Below are 13,480 nucleotides of genomic sequence, written 5' to 3'. Positions count from 1 at the left end.
ACAAGGGGACTCTGGACTTGCCTCCAAACCGTCCGGACCCTGCCTGCCCTGTGGTCTGGTGCCCTGGACTGCGGATGCTGAAACCTTCAGTAAAGGTAAAGAGACTGCAACCTTGTGTCCTCGTTCTTCACTGCGCTGCTCACCATTCACCATCTGTACACCGGGAAGCCCTGGGGATATGCAGCGCCCCAGGGTCCTGGTTGTTGCAGTAATGTCATTTTCCTGTAGGGGGAGTGATGCTACGTTTGGAGGCAATAAAGGAGATCTCTTTACCAGATGTCACAAACACAACACATTTCATACTCCAGTCCACCAGGGGGAGCTATGCTCCTATTTATTAGGGCACTCTTCACGCTTAGGTAAAACTGGTGGCCTGGAGAGGAAGTTAGTCAGTTGCTGGCTGAGCTTCGCTCAGGTAGTTGGTCCCTGACAGGGGTTGGATCCTGTCAGAGGCTGAGACAGAGGGTCACGGAGCTGCGCCTGCCCTAAGTGCGGCAGTTCCTAAGAAAGGACACGAAAAGAGAATTGTATTGTAGAGAGTGAGAATAAGTCATAGCAAAGGAGTGGATACCAGAAGGAGTTCTGCCCTGCACAGGCTGCCTCCTTCTGAGGCGCAGGATCCCGGTAGCCGGAACACCGAGGGACCAACAGTCCTTTATGCCTTGCTCCAGAGACCGTCAGGACAGCTAATTGCAAGTTACTGATCCACCCCTATACCCAGGAGGCAAGGTGGCACTCACGAGAGGCCGGGGCATGATAGAGTCCCTGTAAAAAGCCTCAAGCCACCAGTCATACGGGTTTGTCCTATCCATCTGGGGGACAGAGAGAGAGAGAGATAACATCTACAACATCTGTGAGGACCTTATGAGACGCTTAGCAGTAAGGTACTACAACACCAAGGTGCTAGAGGAAGGCTACTGATTTCCACCTGATAAGGGGACTCTGGATTTGCCTCCAAGCCGGCCGGACTCTGCCTGCCCTGTGATCTGGTGCTCTGGACTGTGGATGCTGAAGCCTTCAGTAAAAGGTAAAGAGACTGCAACCTTGTGTCCTTGTTCTTCACTGCGCCTCACACCATCCACCATCTACACACTGGGAAGCCCTGGGGATATACTTCACCTGTGGGAAGGTATACCATTTAGCTGCCATAACATCACCCCAGCAGACCCCTCAAAGCAACGTCGGTCACCCTGACTGAATACCACAGGTGGCGTCAGGAACATTCCCTTTAAAGACATTTCCCTTTTACACGGACGTCCCAGGGCCACGGACCGGGTCAGTCACCATGACATCCCCCTGTGAACCGAAGGACCCGGTACCAAGTACCCCTTGCCCACGGGGGCGCTCCAGATACACTTCACCTGTGGGAAGGCATACCATTTAGCTGCCATAACATCACCCCAGCGGACCCCTTAAAGCAGCGTCAGTCACACTGACCGAATACCACAGGTGGCGTCACGAACATAGACTTTTCCCCTTTAAAGACCTTTCCCTTTTATACGGACATCCCAGGGCCACGGACTGGGTCAGCCACCGTGACATCCCCCTGTGAACCGCAGGACCCGGTACCGAGTAACCCCTTGCCCTGACAGGGTGCTCCAATAATCTCTACAATGCTGCAAAATATGTTGACTCTTTGTAAGAAATAAGAAATAAATAAAGTTGTGCTCCAATATTTTGCAGCACGCTTATGCAATATTATGTCCTATATCATGTAATTATAGATTTTTAGGCAGAAACCAACATCCACGTTTGTTTAACTCAGGAAGCCCAGCACCTCTTCGTGATGCTATGGAGAACCACAAGTTGCAGATCTTAGTGATATTTATACAGATATAACAGGTCAGGAAAAACTGCTGCAGGGAACTACTATATTGAGGTGCTCAAACAGCAGTGCCTTCAATTGTTAATAACAAGTTCAGCTCTGCTACCTCTCTATATCAGGGTGCTAATTAATCTCAGGGAGAACTGTGGGGAGATCTCTGATAGATATATAATTTAACCTGAAGACATATGGTTATGTAACACCACTGCATAATTTTGTCGTTCTTTAGTCATCATGACTCACAGCTATTAATATATTTCTACTTTCTCCAATTAGTCATCTTCTCTTCACAGATAGGGAATGAGAGCTTAACAGATTATTGATTGTTAAAAGGAAAATATTAGTTTAGTGGTGGCTTCTGCATAATATTATTTTATTATTTTCATTATGTGTAATTATCAAGTCTTACTATGCGCCATGCCGAGGATTAACCTTACAATGTAAGGTGCCCTTGCAAGATCTTCTTTGGGAATCCTATGAAATGGCATGATTATGTTAGCGTACAAATAATCATATCATATATTGCAAAGTGATACAGTACCTATAACACCTTACACTTGGCAAAATAATAATAATGTACAGTGCTACTGTAAGAGGAAGCAGTGATACCTCTGAAGAGCCCTTGCAGGATGTGACCATAGGGAGGAAAAACTGCTATCTGCTGGCCACGCGCAATCAGGTGGAACCAAATTGTATCAGAAGAATTGCAGAGGGAATGGCTTTGTGTGCTGGACCTGGTCAGGTGACTCGCAGGACAGTGTTCCGGGATATAACAGCCCTGCGCGCCAAACCGCAGGCAGATTTGATGCCACGAGAGAGAGAGAAGAGCAGACGCGGACCAGGGATGGTGCTGAGGCCAGCATGACAGGTCTCAGTGGGAAGTCTGTGCTGGTCACCGACTGACAAGATTCAGACTACGTCCGGGAACATCCAGAGTTTCGACTGCATTGGTCAAGATCAGAACCTTTGCCCTGCGCCGGTAAAGACCCAGAGACCAGATGTCGACTGTCAAGAGCCGAGCCCCAGTCCTCTCCGCTCCAGGCCCAACAAACGTTCACCAACGGTCAAGCAGTGAAAATCCATGAAGGAGACAATGACTAGAGAGGCACGCTTGTGTTTGCAGAGGAACAGCACGAGTGAGCAGAGCTCTCACTTCCAGTTTTGACATACGGTACCAGGGTCGGCTGGGGTGAGGACAACAGGTTTTGGAGGGGGCGAGTTAGCGCCTGAGGGGCTCAGAGCGCTTTAATAGACTTTGTTAAAAAGACTTGCGGACTAGCAAAAAAAACCAGTGACCCACGCTAGGGCCAGAGTTAAAGAGAGAACCTATGTGGTAACTCCCCGGAATAGGCGTACCACCTTCGTTAAAAGTACATTAGTATTATATAGTGAAGAACTTTCATTGCTATTTCACTCATATTATTATGTGGTTTATTGTTGATTTTCTTTGTTATTATCACCAACTGTTTAGAATTACTGTAAATTACTATTGTATTTAAACAGAATTATATTGTTCACTGATTGCTCCTACCTTGCATTAGTCGGCAGGATGCAATAGAAATAGCAGACCAGTCGGTGACTGAACCCTGATGGGTTATGCTTAGCAATCTTCCCAAGTTCGCTGAGAGCAGCATGTCACTGTGGGATTGGGTAGAGAGACTGAAGAGAATCCTGCTCATCTACCCCCTGATCCCCTCTGTTCAGGCTGAGTTAGCATTCCTGAACCTTCAGGTGGAGGCCAGGTAACGATTATATACTGCCCACCTAGGTTACCGTGACACCAAGGATAAAGTGATAAAAAATCTTAGAGAAAATGCAAGGTGACACTACAGATCTAGGGAATCTCCGCATGCGGTTGTTTCAGTGGGCCCAAGGAGAAGGTGAGACAGTAGCCCAGTATGTTAATGCATTGCAGGAAGTGGACCCTTAGCCTTAAAAGGTGATATGTGCCTCAATCCAGATTTGGACTTTCTTGAGGTCGGGGCTGAAGCTGTCGAGACAGGCATGATCTGCAGCGATGAGGTGGCCACCCCTGAGTCAATCCACACTGAGCCTGACTAGGTCCGTGAGATACTTTAAGAAATATGGGATATCTGAGGTGAGCTGTGTAGTATCAAGGGGACCCTTGTTGGCATTCCCCCTCCTGTCCTAACAGCCCAATGTGAAAGGAGGCCAGAGCAAGAAAGCCATTTCTTCCGAGCCCTCCCCGCCATGCTGTGTACACAGCCTATCAGTGGAACGCGAGCCGGAGTGTTGGACTTGTGGTGGAAGAGACTGTCAAGAGACTGTCAAAGTCGAGAAGGGAGAAGAAAGGGGCGCCCGTTAAACTGAAGCACCCCACTGTCGGTGATCATACCTTGTGGTTTCAAGCCTTGGAGGGAGAAGGAAACTCATAGGATATTGTCTCTGAGAGACCCACTACCTTTCAACATTCAGTTGATCCAGTGAGGAGAGCATCAGTAGAAAGCATTTCAGGCCTTGAAAGTGGCTTTCACAGAAGCACCAGTCCTAGCTTATGCTGACTTCATCCTACATACTGATGGGAGCCTGCGTGGACTCGGAGATGTTGTTAGGATTGGCGGAACGCACCAAATAATAATTAGAGAGGATATTAGGTGCGTTCGCAGTCCGGAGTCCACCGTGCAGAAAAGACACCTGCTTCTCGGTAATGACGGACTATATGGCAGTATAATGTGAATACACACACGGGTTAGCTTCACCTGGTATGAAGGAAGCGAACCCTGTTGCGTCACAGGGCCACGGGACTGCACAAAGAGCGCAAGCAAAGAGTCACAGAACTCTGTCCCAAGACTCAGGGTGTCAGAGATTAATCAGAACTAAGAATTTACTGTACAAGAGTGCGTGCAGCGGTGCTCTGGCGGACGCCACTAACCACCCAAACTTGGGCCAGGAAAGCGCACTATTAGCGCACGGCGCCACACTGGTGTTCACTGCTAACAGACGCAGTATCGTGCGCTAGATGTGCGGGATAGCACTGTCAGGCTCTAGGTAGCTTCCACCATTCGCGAGCAGTCAACAACTCTAGGGATGGGAATGATTCGGAGCTTTCATCCATTGACAGGCATAGATCCACACACACACATTAGCAAGTTTACACTAGCGCATGGCTGAGCAGCCATGCGAACCTTTTATAGTAGTAGCGCTTTGGGACCTTCCTGATGGTGTAATAGGAGCCGCAACAGTACCTGAGAATGTGACCCCCGACCTCCAATGGGAGGTCGTCCTGTGGGCATGCTCAGTATGAGAAAAGCAGGATTTAGTCCTTGAAAGGCCTGCTCGCTGCTGATCAGTGCTGGCTACAAAGGCAGAGCCTGGAAAGGCAGCAGTAACCAAGCACACAGTATCAGCTTGAGCCAGACGCTGGGATCGACGTCTCCGCTGAGCAGGTTCCACTGCGGATGGAGGATAATGGGAGACCGCAGTGGACATGGTTCGAGATTCCCCCTGTGCAGCGGCAGGAACTTGACATCTAACAGATGTATTGTCTCAGATTCAAGATGGAAAAGAGAGGGTGATAGCCTGCGCGAGTCATTCACTCCATGGCTCTGAATGGAACCCAGACAACTACAGTTCTTTCAAGTTGGCATTACTATGGGCTGTGACAGAGAAGTTCGCAGAATACTTGTCTGGGTCTGAAGTCCTAAAGCACACTTATAACAACCCTCTGGCTCACTTGGAGAATGCAAAGTTGGGAGCTCTGGAGCAGAGCTGGGTGGCGCGAATGGCCAAATATCAGTATAAAATCGCCTACAGAAGGGGGGGTCGAAGACAGTCATGCAGCTGCATTCTCTAGGGTGACACACGAGAAGCATGGTCTCAACCAAGATGAGGAGCTAGAGGCTGAAGAAGTTCCCGAGTTTTGAGATTCTGTCAGGACGTTGCCAGCTATGCAGGAACAGGTACAGCAATGCCCTGGGAAAATGTATTAGGGCAGCCTCGTGATGAGTGGGTACGGATTCAACAGGAAGACGGAGAGCTCGCACATATACGACAGTGGGTGGCTCTTAAACAACTGCCTCACCGGAGTGAGAGGGAGACCCTGTCTCCCGGGACATTGCAAATTCTTCGGCAATGGGAGAGACTGCAATTGGAGAACGGACTGTTGTATCGGAATATCCAATTACAAGGGGCCTTGTCCGTCACTGGCAAGTGGTGATTCCCGAGACGCTGTTGCATAAAATGGCCACGGAGGCACATGAGAGAGGAGCTCACTTTGGCCAGGAGAAGACCTTTCAGTGGCTACAGAAACTGGTTTACCACCCTTTGCTGAAGTCAGTAGTAGAAGAAGTGTGCCGGCTCTGTTGGAGCTGTGAGTTGGCCAAACCTCCAAAACAGTGAGCCCCTACACAAACGACTGTGACCTTGGCACCTTTAGAAGTGTTGATGATCAACTACATGACTATAGGCCCCACTCATCAAGGGTATGAGTATTGCTTGGTAATGACAGATCATTTCACCAAATTTGCCATTGTTACCTCAACTCGGGACCAAACAGCAGAATCCGCAGCACATGCCATCTGCAAGAACTTCATCCAAGTTTTCAGATGTCCAAAGAGAATCCATTCAGACCATAATGCCTGTTTTCTGGGACGGAGTAATGGAGGAACGGTATCGCTTATATCAAATTGGGAAGTCTCGGACGACGCCCTACCATCCTCAAGGCAATGGAGCGTGCAAGTGGTTCAATCGGACTCTCATCCAGATGTTGAGAACACTAGAGGAGGACCGCAAAATGCAGTTGCCAGAATTCATAGCAGAGTTGGTGTGGGTCTATAACAACCAAGTAGATCGCACCACAGGGTACACTCGCTACACCCTACTCTTTGGCAGGCCGGAAAAAGAGATTACAGAGCTGGACGTGGACCCAGAGAAGGACTACCCACAGACGGGGGTGTCCACCTGGGCACAAGAATATCGCCATCGACTGCAGATGTTACATCATCTGGTGCGGACCAGGTTTCAAGAGCTGGAACATCCGGAGGTAGCCCCTCTTCGAGGGACAGTTCTGCAGGCCAGAGATCGGGTGTTAGTACGAGACAAACGTCCTAGAGACAAACTAGAGTACCGATGGGAGAAAACACCGTATCGTGTGAAGCGACGAGTCAGCTCAGAAGGGCCCGTCTATGAAGTTCAACATGAAGGAGAAGATGCCCGTACTCGTGTCGAGCACCGAAACATGCTACGTACCAAGTAAGCCCAGAAGAAGAGCAGATATCTGAGGCTCCTGAGATTCCTGTAAAGGCTGTTTTACCAAAACCGGGTGCATCCCTGCCCCATCAGTCCAACCGGACTCAACTACCCAACTTGATTCAACGGCTACTGCTAGTTTACGATGTTCTGATCTTTCGATTTCAGGAAAGGCTCCTAACTGATATGAGCAAGACCATTTTGTTTGGCAACAAATCATTCAAGGAATAGGAGAATGTCAACGCATCCTAGAGGAACTCTCGCCCTTGGAGTGGCGAGAACAAAGAGAGGGGGAATGTAAGGAGAAGGACCGGACCAGGCATACCTTTTCCTTTGCAGATCTGGAACTGTTGGGGCTGTCACCCAAGTTGCACGGGGGAAAGCTTAATACTCCTGACCAACCTTTGCACTCAGTGTTAGGGGGCATGGCTATACTAAAGAAGCTGCAGCATGTGGGAAGCGGGGCAGACTTGGCGGGAATGTGCAGTGTGCAGGAGGACATAGTCAAGGCTCCGACCTGTGTGCAATGGGATGGAGCAGGCCCAAGCCTAAAGGACCTCAGATCCTCAACTAGAGACTGCTGACAGAGACCAGCGAAGTATACGCTGACACCGGAGACGTGTGTGTGTGTGACAAAGTCCTCTGTCAGGACTTTGATGCGTGCGTGCTGAGACAAGAAAGCCGGGTGACCCGTTGTGAACTGTATCCTGATACACCCGCTTGCATCTGCCGAGTAACATCATACTCTGGCAGTGTTAGAGACTGTGATGGTACCTCTACTCCGTCTTCTGGACCCAGGACCCCCGTCAGGACAACGAGGATTTACAGCCGCCGCCAGGACCTGGAACATCATCTTCCTCAGGACAACGGTGGATGAACCCCTTGTGCGCCATAGCCTTGGTGCCACCGCTTGAATTCAGGATTCCAGATTCTGACATCATCGGACTGATAAGTGTAACATTACTGAACTTGCCCTTTAAATTGCCAGCACCTGTTTTATTCCAAGTTAGCAATTACTGCTCAGACCAGTTTTATCCCCTAATCGCATAGCACTCGGACCAGTATTCCTCTATGGGGCAGCTCCCATCATCGTTTTTTTCCTCGGCCGTTTTAAACGTGCGAGTGAAATCGCAGAATGCTGCAATTGTCACCGAAACTTGGCCGAGTCTCGGCTCACTCGCACCCATATAAGCCTATAGGTGTGAGACAACGCACATCACTCGGATATCATCCGAGTGATGTGCGTTATATGCTGACCCCGACAATGGAGGAGTTGGAGAAATTAGTTTCTCCACCTCCTCCGCAGCTGTGCTCCGATCCGCTTTGTGCGAGATGCTCGGAGCACAGACGCATGACACTCGGCTCCCGCTCGCAGCAGAGCAGGAGCCGAGGGTCATTAGCACATCGCATCCTATGCTCTCGCATCCGATGCAATACGCTAGTGTGACTCCAGCCTTAAAATAAACGTTAACCAACCCTTGCTCTGCCTCCGGTCCATTACTGCATGGCAACAACCTGCTCACAAAGCAATTACATTTTTTAAGGAAATAGATTGTTATTGAAAATTAGTAAACATACAGAACAAACCCTAATCACATAACAACTCTGCATTATATCTAAATAACACTGCTATACAATATACACTAAGATTCATGGTGGCCACAAACCTTAATTGTCAGGCTATCTGCAGCACCTCCTAGGTTTTACAGATTTTGCATTAGTTCCCAGAGCAATTACTTTAAAATTAGGACTGTGGGATGTAAGATTCAATAAAGTACGTTGTCCACAAAATTAAATCTGCATAAGAGTACTGTTAGGGCTGGCGGAACGCACTGAGTATATTTACATATTATTATTGGTGCGTTCGCAGCCCGGGGTCCACCGTGCAGGAGACCAACCTGCTGCTAGCAAATGGTGGCACAATATGGCGGTAGAAGCGAACTCTGTTACTTCACAGAGTCGAACAGAAGGGAAAACACTGTGCCCTGTTAGCGTCACAGGGGAACACAGCTGCCTAACAGAGCAAAAGCAATCAGTGGTCAGGGAGTAGCAAGCACACAAACACCTCCTCTCCGGTGGAGCCGGAATTCTAATGGCTTTACGCCAGCCCTGAATTCACCATACAAACTCCTCACCGGAGGTGCCGGTATTCTAGTGGCTTATTTCAGCCGGACCCTGACCACAAGCAGACAAGACCACTAAGTAGCTAAAGCTCATAACATAAGCTGATACTAGCGCATGGCCATGCAGCTATGTGAACCTTTTATAGCTGCAGCAACTTCAGGACCTTCCTAGAGGACCAATGGGAGCTGCTACAGTACCTGAGCAACTTCAGGACCTTTCTAAAGGACCAATGGGAGCTGCCACAGTACCTGAGCATGTGACCCCCGACCTCCAATGAGCGGTCTTACCCCGGGCATGCTCAGAAGGGGAAAAAGCAGAACTTAGTCCCAGAGACGTTTGCTTGCCGCTGACCAGTACTGGCTACTATGGCTGAGCCTGGAAAGTAACCATCCGCACAGTATCAGGCTGAGCCAGACGCTGGACCGACGTCTCCGCTGAGCAGGCTCCACTGCAGCTGGAGAAGAATGGGAGACCACAGCAGAGATGGTTTGAGATTCCCCCTGTGCAGAGGCGGGAACTCGACCCCTAACAAGTACTCTTCAGACATATTAAATGCATGTCTGAACATGACTCTACCATTCTGCCTTTTCCGGTAAACTAATACTCAGCAAATCAGGTCAACTATAGTACATCACATACTGTATGATCTGCTGGAGTTCAGCACTTATCTGATACACTTTTACTATGAGAATCAGTCATTTTATGAGCAGAAGTGATTGTGAAGCAGGATAATGCTGATATAATAAAACACCTTCCTTGCAGGTGCCAGCTTGCTTTAGCATATAAAAAATTCCAAAAAGTCGCAGCTTGTTCATGAATCTACCTGGAACTGACAGTGATTTCTATTTCTTTCCTATTGCTTTTCCTTTTTTTTACTATCTGTAATCTGACATATAGCTTGTGGCTCACTGCTAGTGTTGGTACGCACCTGTCTCGGATTCATGCTTTGCTTTCCTCACTCTGGTCTGCTAGACTCTGTTGTGCTCCATGTCAGGCTTTACATCTGCCTGGACCTATGTAAGGCTCACCAAGACACACACCTTTGTCTTAAGGTACCTTCACACGAAGCGACGCTGCAGCGATAGCGACAACGATGCCGATCGCTGCAGCGTCGCTGTTTGGTCGCTGGAGAGCTGTCACACAGACCGCTCTCCAGCGACCAACGATGCCGAGGTCCCCGGGTAACCAGGGTAAACATCGGGTTGCTAAGCGCAGGGCCGCACTTAGTAACCCGATGTTTACCCTGGTTACCAGCGTAAAATGTAGAAAAATCAAACAGTACATACTTACATGCGTCCCCCGGCGTCCGCTTCCTGCACTGTGTGAGCGCCGGCAGTAGCAGGGCACAGCGGTGAGGTCACCGCTGTGCTGTGCTTTCACTTTCACTTTGCGGCGCTCAGTCAGTGTGGGAAGTGGACGCCGGGGGACGCATGTAAGTATGTACTGTTTGGTTTTTTTACATTTTACGCTGGTAACCAGGGTAAACATCGGGTTACTAAGCGCGGCCCTGCGCTTAGTAACCCGATGTTTACCCTGGTTACCAGTGTAAAATATCGCTGGTATCGTTGCTTTTGCTGTCAAACACAACGATACACGGCGATCGGACGACCAAATAAAGTTCTGAACTTTATTCAGCGACCAGCGACGTCACAGCAGGATCCTGATCGCTGCTGCGTGTCAAACTATAAACCTGTAAACGATATCGCTAGCCAGGATGCTGCAACGTCACGGATCGCTAGCGATATCGTTACAAAGTCGTTTCGTGTGAAGGTACCTTAAGTATTAAGACTTCAGTGTTTTTATGACCTTGATTTTCACTATTTACTTTTACCTGCTCTGCTGTTGTTTGCAGTCTCCTGGACATCTCCCGCCAGCCTGTAGTTTCCAGCATCCCAGTTGCCTGTCTGTGGTCTTCTGGACATCATCCACCTACCTGTGGTTTTCAGCAATCGCAGCTCTCTGTCCAAGGGTTCCTGGATTTCTCTCGCTTGCCTGCAGTTTCCAGTATCCAAGCTATCTGTGTTCTGTGTGCCTCACCCATTTACTGTACCGACGCCCGGTGCCCGTGTGCCCACTCGGACCATGGGCTTAGAGGATCCAACTCACCTGAGGAGCCTGTGTTTTGCCTCCTATGTTCCAGGTCCCCAGTCTGAGCCCTAGCCGGAAAAATTTTAATACCGGTAATATTCTAAAAATTAATGAAATAAATAATAAAATAAAAAAACGATATTATCTTGCAAAGTTTCAGGCGACTTCACCTAATGAATGTACACAGGTATCTACAGACATTTGTGTCTAGTTTGTCATGAGTAGAAAAAGCTACACTAGATATAACTACTAGCATTGATCCTGGCATTTACCCAATTTTGTTAAGTATTTATCCATTGTCTCTAAATGTGTATATACTTTCTCATCTTTAGCGGTCATATAGGTGATGTGTTCAATAGCCAAGAGAGAAGCCACATGTGTAACCTCTGCAGATGTACAATGGCCCAAAATGTCATGGCAGGCTATTGTCTATTTGATTGTATGAAAGGACTAAACTGCTAAAGTAGCAATACAAAATTATCTGGATTATCATTTACAATGTACAGTAAATCTCCTTTAATCTAACATCAATAGGACCAGGTAAATTCTAGTAATGAAAAGTTTTCATTGTGCTGGTTTTTGGGATAATGAATAATCAAGAAAGACAGCGAGCATAAAAATGTTAACATTTAACAATACTCATTTATTGTTTATTTATTTATTTAAATATTGTTTGTTTGTCTTTACATTGTTTTCATTGGTACTTGCTCTTCTTGGTCTTGTGAAACTATGAGGTTTTTGGATTTTCGGATGTTGGACTGTGTGGTAATTTTATACTTTCTGTTATTAATATAGATTGTATAATATGTTGCTTTGGCTTCTACACTGTTTATTGGTGCCGTTGATGTGCAGGAAAACAGGATATTCCTCTAGTTTGTGAGTAATACATCCAGCTCCACCATGAATGAAAACCGGATTTTCCACACTGCGGGCAGCGGAGTTCACTAATTTTAGCTGTTTCCTCTTCCCTCCTTTACATTTTCCTTCACCCTCTTACTCATTGTCTGTTTGGACTCTCTTCTTCTGCCCTTTTCCATTTACAAGTCATGAAATTAAATCTTTGTTTTTCACTTGCGGAAAGGAAGTGGTAACAATGCGCTGATCTCAGCAGCATCTGACAGACCATCTATATACAGGAAGGTTATGTTCCTAGCTACTGTATAGGGTGATTCAGGACTTCAGGCATTACAGGTCATGGATGCCATCATTTTTTTAATAAATTCACCTTTTATTTCTAAATGTTCAGAAATATCAAGGACTAGCTGAAGAGCCCAAATAATGTTCATATAGTAACCTCGGGCACACATTCAGTAGAGAAGTCAGGCTGCAATTGAAAAAAGGTTTATTTCATCAAATTCAAATCCGGGATTTCACAGCCAAGAATAAACAAAAGAGAATTTTTGTAGCAGAAGCGAACATCCCAACATTTCGGCTTAGTTAGCCTTTATCAAGGGTGCATTCTACATAGTTGAAGACACGAGCATGCGGCTTTTCCCAGGCGATCAGATGAACAGATTTTTGGCAGTTCCAATTCTTGAACAGGCCACGTAAAGTTGACCATGAGAAAAGCATGGAGATTGCAAATCAATCCCTACTACTTTCAAGGACTGTCCCTGAGCCTTGTTAATGGATATTGCACATGCCAGTCAAAGTGGAAACTGGAGGCATTTAAAATCAAAAGGCAAATCAGATGGAATGAGAGGAATTCTGGGAATGAAAAGGTCCTCTCTTTTGGCACATCCTGTTGCTGAGCTATGTATCTAATCCTATCCTGTGTGATACCATCTGCTGAGATGTGTATCTAATTCTGTCCTGTGTGATACTGTCTGCTGAGCTGTGTACTTAATCTTATCCTGTGTGATACTGTCTCCTGAACGGTGTATCTAATCCTATCTTGTGTGTTACTGTCTGCTGAGCCGTGTATCTAATCCTATCCTGTGTGATACTGTCTGCTGAGCTGTGTATCTAATCCTGTCCTGTGTGTTACTGTCTGTTGAGTCGTGTATCTAATCCTATCCTGTGTGATACTGTCTGCTGAGCCGTGTATCTAATCCTATCCTGTGTGATACTATGTGCTGAGCCATGTATCTAATCCTGTCCTGTGTGACACTGTCTGCTGAGCCATGTATCTAATCTTATCCTGTGTTACTGACTGATGAGCTGTGTATCTAATCCTATCCTGTGTGATACTGGGCTGTGTATCTAATCCTATCCTGTGTGATACTGTCTGCTGAG

General features: G+C 47.4%; 1 long non-coding RNA gene across 2 annotated transcripts in view; it reads left to right on the top strand.

The window, feature by feature from the left end:
- The window catches only part of LOC143773898 (uncharacterized), a 34,131-nt gene extending 22,840 nt beyond the window's left edge, over positions 1–11,291 (top strand). For both annotated transcript variants that reach the window (XR_013215436.1, XR_013215437.1), the window contains exon 3: positions 11,010–11,291. This is a non-coding gene — a long non-coding RNA (uncharacterized LOC143773898). The remainder of the gene's footprint in view (positions 1–11,009) is intronic.
- The last annotated feature ends 2,189 nt before the right edge of the window (positions 11,292–13,480 follow it).

This window comes from Ranitomeya variabilis, chromosome 5 (genome assembly GCF_051348905.1).
Source record: "Ranitomeya variabilis isolate aRanVar5 chromosome 5, aRanVar5.hap1, whole genome shotgun sequence".
Classification (NCBI taxonomy): Eukaryota; Metazoa; Chordata; class Amphibia; order Anura; family Dendrobatidae; genus Ranitomeya; species Ranitomeya variabilis.
Note: the sequence above shows the minus strand (reverse complement) of the source record. Positions and strands in the feature narration are given on the sequence as shown.